Consider the following 7,786-nt stretch of genomic DNA (forward strand, 5'->3'; position numbering starts at 1 on the left):
GGCCATCCTGAAAGAAGAGGAAAAAGAAGAAAAATAACCCAGAAATAAAGATAAGAAAACACTTAAAGTATGGGTGGGTTAATGCCAAATAATGAGGGTCTCAATTACATAGTAGCTACAACATGCAAGTGAGAAAACAGTAGAAGCAATTAGCATATCAATAGTGCAAAAATTGCAACAATGGAGGAGAGAGCGTCGGTAATGAAAGACAATATAAGTGCATATCAATGCAATTGGAATACCAGTATCATAAAAATTAGCATTGACTTATAATTAATAACACCCAACAGTTTAGAAAAAGTCACGAAGCACCAAAATAATTTAAGAAAAGATGCAACAGTTGAATAAGAATATTTAACACCAATGGTAAAATAGGAAATTAGAAAAGGAGATAAAAATATGAATAAAATTAAAATGCAATGAAAGAAAGTATGCAAATGCAGTATGTAAAAGATAATGAAGGAGAACAAAGATGAGAAGAAAGTGAGAAAAGAAGAAGAAAGTAAGAAAGGAGGAAGAAGGAAGGAGAAATGAGAGAAGAAAAAAATAAGAATTGAAAAACGGGGCGCGACGCGCACGCATGCATCACGCGTACGCGTGAAATCTAAGTTGGCCATTCGACGCGTAAGCGTCGCCAACACGTACGTGTGGTTGGTCTGAAAGCGAAATGACGCGCACGCGTCAGGGACGCGTACGCGTGGGTGAATTTGAGCATCTAGCACAGTTCCAGCGCAAGGGCAGCACAACTCTCGGGTCAATCACCCATTTACGCCGATTGCCATAACCACGCGTGCGCGTGCTTAACGCGTACGCATGGTTTTCCCAAGTTGCAAGTGACGCGCACACGTCCTAGACGCGTACGCATAGGTCGAATTGTGCGCAGAGTACACCAGCTGCACGATTCTATCACAACTTTTTATTCATTGGATGGGATAGCAAAATTTTGGAATCGACGTCCACGCGTGGCCTACGCGCACGCATGGGTTGCCCTATTTTATGCAGAATGCAAAATACAGAATGCAGATGATGATGCAGAAACTATGAATGAACACTAATAAAAATAAAATAAAATAAAAGTAAGAATAAAAATGAAAGATCATACCATGGTGGGTTGTCTCCCACCTAGCACTTTTAGTTAAAGTCCTTAAGTTGGACATTTGGTGAGCCCCTTGTCATGGAGGCTTGTGCTTGAACTCATCCAGGAATCCCCACCAGTGTTTGTAATTCCAATAGCCTCCGAGATCCTACACTAGTTGCATAAAGCCTTCAAGCAAGTTAAAGCAAGTGACAAGGCCCCAAGAGTGTTGATTGCTAGAATGAATTCCGGGATCCCAAACCTTGCTTTTGCACCCATCTTCGCACTGATCATCATTGTTCCAACCGGGTGGTAAGCAATCTAAATTCTCACTGAGATACCCAAACAACTTCCGAGACCTATTCAATCGAGCTCTACACCAATCCTTGTACTTCAATTTGGAGCGTGCAATCTTATTGAACCTTGCCTGACAACTCCTACCACTAACCATCTCCCTCTTACTCTTAAAGCCACAAAGAGCTCTAAGTTGACCATCCGTCTCAAATAAACCATATTCAAGTGGGAAAGTAAAGGTTAAGGATAAGGATTTTACCCACTTGAATGTTGTATTGGATGGTAATGGCTTTGGGAGAGGTGTTTCCAATGGTCTTGCAAGCTCCACTCCCTTGTGCTCTTCTTTTAATTCTTCCACCTCCTTGCAAACCTCTTCGACTTCATCCGCAACCTCATCAAATTCTTCTAATTCTTCCCCGTCGCTCAAGTCATAAGTTGGAGGTTGAGAAAAGTCGACCTCCGCATCACCTTCAGATTCACTCGGAGAAGGTTCTTCAAAATCAAGGGGTCCAGTCGCGGATGCAAGTTCATCACTAGGGGGTAGTGATGTGGGAACTTCATCACCAAATGGATTTGTTTCGTGTTCTATTCCATCCAATTCTTCATAAGGGACATGCCTTGGAGGTTGTGCACTGTCCTCCTCAACATCAATTTCAAGCTTATTGGAGGAATACTCTACAACTCTAGATTCCCATGGAGGTTCAGCATCTCCTAAGTCTTCGACCACTTCTTCCTCTTCAACAATTATAGCTTCCTTCAGTTGTTCCAATACAAAATCGAACTCCTCCTTGATGTCTTCCTTTACTAATTCTTCAACTACTCCTTCATCTTCAAGGGTCTCTACTTCCACATTTTAAGCATCCTCGTGCTTCTCTTGTTTTGTGTCAATAGCATAATTGGGATCATGTTGCTCTTGGATTGATGCATCCACACGGGATATAAGAGCTTGGAGAGTAGAGGTGAGACTAGTGAGAGTAGAGGTAAGTGTGGTTTGAAGCTCTATTTGCCCTTGGCGAATAACACTAAAGGTGTTGTCATCCAGTGGAGGTTGGGGTGGATAGGAGGGTTCATTTATTGGGAGAAATGGCTCATAATGGGAAGGTAGTTCTTCTTGGTAAGGATATGAAGATGGTGAATATTGAGGTGGTGGTTCTTGGTATGGTTCATATGGTTCGTATGGTGGTTGGTGTGGTGGATAAGGGTTAGGGTCATATGGAGGTGAATGGTGGAAAGGGGTTTGTGAGTATGGTGGTTCAAAGCTATGTTGAGAAGGGGGGTCATAGGCACATAGTGGGGCTTGTTGGTAGCTACAAGGGGGTCCACCATATCCATTGTCTTGGTATGCACCTTGGAATGGCTCTTGCTCATAGTAAGTTGGAGGAGGTTGTAGCCAAGAGGGTTGATCAAATCCTCGTGGCTCCTCCCATCTCTAATTGTCCCAACCTTGATGCATGTTCTCATTATAGCTTCCATTCCCTACAACATAATTTGAACCAAACTCATAGCCAAAGGGGTGAGAATTCATAGTAACAAAAGAAAGTAAAAACAAAAACTAATAAGAAACTATTGAGAATAAACTCCTAAAACTAGAAACAACTAACAAAGAAACGAAAAAGCAAAATTATTCACAATATTCACAATAACCAATAATAAGGCACACGTTTGCAACTCCCCGGCAACGGTGCCATTTTTGATGAACGGATTTTTATTAGTAAAGAATTCACAATAAATTCCCGTTGCAAGTATAGTTTCTAAACCAACAATAATCCTTTCATACAAAAATTTGGTTGTCACTAAAAAAAACCCAATAAAATTAAACCGAAGTATTTAAACCTCGGGTCGTCTCTCAAGGAATTGCAGGGAGGTGTGTTACTTATAATTGGTTATGAGATTGTATCATTTTGGGTTTTTGAAAGGTTGAACAAGGAATGTAAATAATAAGAAAATAAACTAATAATTAAGAAGCTCTTGGTAAGGTATGAGAATTAGAAGTCCTATCCTAGCTATCCTTACCAATTGTGATGAGAATTGTCCATTGCTTGATGCCAGGGCATTTTGGCCAGTTTCACTGACCTTTTCTTTACTGTTTTAGGGTAGTTTCATGCATTTTCTTAGGAAATAAGCAAGTTTTGTGTAGAATTTCACTTACATCTTGATTTAAGCATACATTGAGCACTTTACATGATTTCATGAGAATTTTGCATGAATTAGATGACAAATTGGATGATGCATGTCTCATGATGTGGATTAGAACTTTGATGGACTGCATTGTTTGATTTCAGGACAAAGGAAGCAAGAAAGAGCCACATTGGCAGCCACGTTAGTCTAAGTAACGTGACCACCAACGTGGAATGGGAGCTAGCTTGCAACGTTAATGAGAAAAGTAATCACCAATAATGTCCTCGAAGCCATCATAGCCCACGTTAAGAGTCACGTTAACTAAGTTAACGTGAACTCTAACGTGGAAGAAAGAAAGTGGAGCCAACGTTAGTGACACACCTTTGTCACTAACGTTGGACCAAGCTCATAAGTGGCCATGTTAAGAGCCACGTTAACTCAGTTAACGTGGACTCTAACGTTGGGAAGCAAAAGAGAAGCCAACGTTAGTGACACTCACCTTTGTCACTAACGTTGGCCAAGCCACAATGAGCCATGTTAACTCCCACATTAACTTAGTTAACGTGGAGGCTAACGTGGAGAAAGCATGTGATCGCCAACGTTAGTGACACTTACCTTTGTCACTAACGTTGGGGTGAACCCACAGAAGCCACTATGAGCAACGTTAACTCCCACGTTAACTTAATTAACATGGAAGCTAACGTAGATAAGAGAGATGATGAGCCAACGTTAGTGACACTCACCTTTGTCACTAACGTTGGAGATGGCTAGCATTACTACATTAAAAGCCACGTTAACCTAGTTAATGTGGACCCTAACGTGGGAAGTAGGGGCACATTGGAACGTTAGTGACAAAGGTAAGTGTCACTAACGTTCTCGAAGGATTGGCAAGCTTACGTTAAGAGCCACGTTAACTAAGTTAACGTGGACTCTAACGTAGGGGGAAGGGAAGTCTCTCAACGTTATTAGAAAAGGTGAGTCCCAATAACTTGTGCGAAGGACCAAGAGGCAACGTTAGTGGTCACGTTAGTGCCACTAACGTTGAAGTTAACGTGGATTATCCCTGGGTGAGGAACGTTAGTGAAAAAGGTGATTGCCACTAACGTTCTCGAACCTACACTCTTACTTAACATTAACGCCACTAACGTCCTGAGCTAAACACCCTGCCTACTCCACACTTTCTCTCTGCAAGTAAAGCTAAGCCCACTACGGAAGATAACTGCTTCAAACTCAAGATCCAAAGGCCCATATCCAAGACTTGAAGAACCAACTAGAAGATCAGAAGAGTAGTATATATAGGGGTAGTTTTGAATTAGAAAGAGCTTTTTGGGGGGATTGGAAATTGGGAACTACTCTCTGTATAATTTACTTTCTCTGTACTTCTAGTTCTAGTTTTCATGATGTATTCTCCATCTTTGTTTTCCATTTCCAGAGCTATGAACAACTAAACCCCTTTCATTGGGTTAGGGAGCTCTGTTGTAATTTGATGGATCAATACTAATTTTCATTACTGTTCTTCTATCTTTTCTCTTGATTTTACTAGAAAGCTTTCAATCTTCATCCAATTGGGTAGTTATCTTGGAAAAGAAGCTATTCATACTTGGATCTCTTCTGAACCTTGGAAGAGGAATGAAGAGATCATGCTAGAAATGCTTTCTCATGTTGGACCAAATTGGGTTTGGTTGGGTATGGTGACTATAATCCTACCAACACTTGATTTGGGAATGCATGTGATATAATCAGTGACCAAACTTCATCTCTTCTCATGAGCAATTGACCAAGGAATTGGCTATTGATCAAGATTTGAGAGATTGAATTACCAAGGAATTGGAATTCGATCACTTAAGATTGCGAAACAGATCAATGAATGCATTGATTGAGGAAGAGATGAAAATGAACTTGATCCGGAGAATGCAACATCTCCTAAGCCCAATGAATCCCCATTTCTAATCTTACCCATTCTCTTTAATTTCTGCAATTTACTTTTATGAGCAATTCCCCATTCCCATTTAAGATTCTGCAATTTACTTTCCGCCATTTACATTCAGCTCTTTATTTCCAGCAATTTACATTTTCTGCTATTTACTTTCCCGCCATTTAATTTCCTGCAACTCTCAAACCAAATTCTGCTTCACTCAACTAGAACATTCCTCTAATTAAAGTTGCTTGACCAATCAATCCCTGTGGGATTCGACCTCACTCTATTGTGAGTTTTTACTTGACGACAATTCGGTATACTTGCCGAAGGAAAATTGTTGAGAGACAAGTTTCCATGCTATCAAGTTTATGGCGCCGTTGCCGGGATTGATTTTGTATCAACAATGATTAAATTAGAGGATAACTAGATTGAGCATTTTTCTTTTGTTTGATTTAAATTTCTGTTTGAGTTAATTACTTTCAGTTTTAGTTATTTTCCTCCCTTCCCCCTTACTCCTTTTTCTTAGTTATTTACTATTCAGTTCACTTACCCACTAACTGTTTGATATATTGCATCACTCACGCTAACAGTAATTTTAACAAGAGTACTTTCTGCAACTATTTCCTTGCTTGTGCCTTGTTGGTTGTATGACAGGGAGAAGAAGCGGGGCTTCAACTTCCTTTGATTCTGAACCTGAGAGGACCTTCCTTAGATTAAGGAGGGAAGCAAGAGGAAAGAGAGTAGTTGGTGCTGAGGAAGAGGAGGAGTACTTTGAACCAGACATGGATGAGAACATGGAGAACCAGCATGAAGAAGAGGCTCACAACCATGGTAGAGAAGGTCTAGCAAATCTTGCTGGGCAAGAGAGAAGAGTTCTAGGCTCTTACATCAACCCAAACCCAGGAAACTGTGGGAATAGCATCCAAAGGCCAACCATACATGCTAACAACTTTGAACTAAAGCCACAGCTCATCACCCTTGTTCAGAACAACTGTTCATTCGAAGGAGGCGTCCAAGAAGATCCCAATCAACATCTAACCACCTTCCTGAGGATATGCGATACTGTGAAGTCCAATGGTGTTCATCCTGACACCTATAGACTACTTCTGTTTCCTTTCTCACTTAAGGACAAGGCATCTAAATGGCTGGAATCCTTCCCAAAGGAGAGTTTAGCAACCTGAAAAGATGTTGTGAACAAATTTCTGGCAAGATTCTATCCTCCTCAACGGATCAACAGGCTGAGAGCTGAGGTGCAAACATTCAGGCAGCAGGATGGTGAGACTCTATATGAAGCATGGGAGAGGTTCAAGGACCTGACAAGAAGGTGCCCACCTGATATGTTCAATGAATGGGTGCAGCTACACATTTTCTATGAAGGCCTTTCTTATGAATCAAAGAAGGCAGTAGACCATTCATCTGGGGGATCTCTGAACAATAAGAAGACCATTGAGGAGGCCATAGATGTCATTGAAACTGTAGCAGAGAATGACTATTTCTATGCTTCTGAAAGAGGCAACACTAGAGGAGTGATGGAACTAAACAATGTAGATGCACTGCTGGCCCAAAACAAGCTTATTACCAAGCAACTAGCCGACCTCACCAAGAAGATGGAGAGGAACCAAGTAGCAGCAATCACCACCTCATCAACAACCCAAGAGGGGGTGAATGCGGGAGGCAGAGGAGGAGCAAGAACAAGCCAACTACATTGGAAACTCACCCAGGCAGACCCATGATCCATACTCCAAAACCTACAACCCTGGTTGGAGGAATCACCCAAACTTTGGGTGGGGAAATCAACAAGATTAAAGCCAAGATCAGAGACGTCACAACCACAACAACAATGTAGCTCACCAACATTCCACACAAAGATCATATCAGCACTACCATAACAACACCTCTCCACATTCATACCAAAATCAAAATGACCCAACTCACCCATCTACTCTCAATTCACCATCATCTGAAGAAAGACTCTCCAAAATTGAGACTCTGCTTGAAGGCATATGCAAAGAGATTCAAGACAGTAAGGCATTCCGAGAAGAAGTGCAGTCCAATATGCAGAATCAAGATGCTACCATCAAGAAACTTGAGACACAAATTGGCTACCTATTCAAGAGAATTTCCAGCCACAACCCTCGCAGTGATACAGACTCAAACCAAAGGAAGGAGTGTCAGGCTATAACCCTCAGAAGTGGAAAAGAATTGAAGGAGACTCCCAAGCAACCCCAAGAGAAAGATTCAGTCAGAAAGAAGGAGGAACAAGATGAAGTTCAAATCCCTACCTCCAACTCACGTCAAAAGGAAGGAGAGCTGAAGCCATATATTCCGAAAATACCATATCCTCAACAACTGAAGAAGAAGGGGGATGACAGCCAGTTCTC

At 41.3% G+C, this 7,786-nt stretch overlaps 1 non-coding gene across 1 annotated transcript; it reads right to left on the reverse strand.

The window, feature by feature from the left end:
- Nucleotides 1–6,640: 6,640 nt before the first annotated feature.
- LOC112760477 (small nucleolar RNA R71) lies at nucleotides 6,641–6,747 on the reverse strand. The gene has a single exon (XR_003180915.1). It is a non-coding gene; the product is annotated as a small nucleolar RNA R71 (small nucleolar RNA).
- Between the last annotated feature and the right edge of the window lie 1,039 nt (nucleotides 6,748–7,786).

The sequence above is a fragment of the Arachis hypogaea genome, chromosome 16 (genome assembly GCF_003086295.3).
Source record: "Arachis hypogaea cultivar Tifrunner chromosome 16, arahy.Tifrunner.gnm2.J5K5, whole genome shotgun sequence".
Taxonomy (NCBI): domain Eukaryota; kingdom Viridiplantae; phylum Streptophyta; class Magnoliopsida; order Fabales; family Fabaceae; genus Arachis; species Arachis hypogaea.